The sequence below is a fragment of the Orycteropus afer genome, unplaced genomic scaffold, assembly GCF_000298275.1.
Source record: "Orycteropus afer afer isolate SDZICR_OR568_19922 unplaced genomic scaffold, OryAfe1.0 scaffold00157, whole genome shotgun sequence".
In the NCBI taxonomy this organism is placed as follows: Eukaryota; Metazoa; Chordata; class Mammalia; order Tubulidentata; family Orycteropodidae; genus Orycteropus; species Orycteropus afer.
Window position 1 is genome coordinate 3588625 of NW_006921744.1, and position 1552 is coordinate 3590176.

Sequence of the window (1552 nt, forward strand, 5' to 3'; positions counted from 1 at the left end):
AGGTTGCTGTTCATGTGACCTATAATTCTTCTGTCTATACAGATCAAGTAAATATTTAGTAGGCTTGTCATGTATTTCACTACTAGGAACACCACAAGCAAGTAGCCAATGCCATAATTCCTCATGAGTCAGACTATTCTGATTAGTGTTCTGACTCTGCTGTCCATTATGGTAACCACGCCCACCTTACCTTTGTCAATTAACTGCTGCCACTTGGCCCCTAGTACCACGAGGTCCAATCAGCCCCATCATATTTAAGTGTCTTAATTCAATTAGGGCAGTTCCCACTGTCAAATCAGGTTTACATGAAATAGCAATCACAGCAGTCTTCAAAGATGCTGGAGCTAAGCTCCCTTCACAAATTTATTCCTCAGCGTACTGGTGAAAGGCATGTCTTCTGGACTCTCCATTTCTGGCTCTAGGGGTCTAATCTGATAAGTCCATTCTAACAGGCCAATTTCCCTCAGCCTCTGAATACCTTCTTCTACGTTATACCAAAGCAGGTCTGGTACTTCAACTTGACTTGAGGTAGGCCACCAGATAATCCATGCTTCAGTAAACCAACCAAATAAACTATTAGATCCTTTCCTAACCTCTCAGACTGATCCAATCTTACATTCCTTGCACTATTATCCCACACCCTCTGTAGCCATTCCCAAACATATTCTCCAGGTTTCTGTCTGTACATGTTAGCAAAATCAAGTAGGTCTTTTCGGGTGTAGTGTACCACCTCCTCAATCACACTTTCTATTTCACCTTTTGGGGCTCACTTGGACTTAACTTTAGTTATAGGTCTAGCAGCAACAGTGGGTGGCTGGGGCAGTTCCTGAGAACATTCAGCAATGTCTTCCATGACCTCTGCCTCAGCCAATGACTCAGCAGGAACTAATCCAATCAAACTGAGGTGGAGGGGATAATGGCTTTACAGTAATCCCTTCAGATGGGAGGGATACAACAGAATTTACAGGCTCCGTATCCTGATCTTCCTGACTATCTTCTGCCCATATGTTGCCATTCCAGGTTTCAGAATCCCATTTTTTCGCAATCAATGCCCTCACTTTAACTTCAGACACCATGCTGGGTTGGCAATTTAATTGGCATTGTAATTCAGCCACCCTTACAATAAGACTCTAGGTTTGGTTTTCAGCAATATCTGCTCTGTTACTAGAAGATATAAGACATTTTTTCAGAGCAGAACTGGAAGCACTGAGGTCTTTTATGTGGCACTTAAGCCAAGATTCAGCAGCTCTGAGCTCGTCTCGCTCTTTCACCACTTTGTCTAGTGTAAGTAAGACTAACCAACCAGCTTCCTTATACTCCTCCTGCTGACAAAATTGCAGAAAAGTATCAAATATCCCATCACCCACAGCGTCACTTCTCACAAGTCCTTGATCTATTGGTGGTGATATTTCACATATTAATGATGCCACCTCACACCATGGATTGGCAGGGCCTTCTTTACTTAAAGAGGCAGGGTCACTAGTGTCTTTAAGGTTAGTCAAACTGGAGAACCAATTTAGGAAGCCCATCCTTATGATTTTGTCTCTCTAGA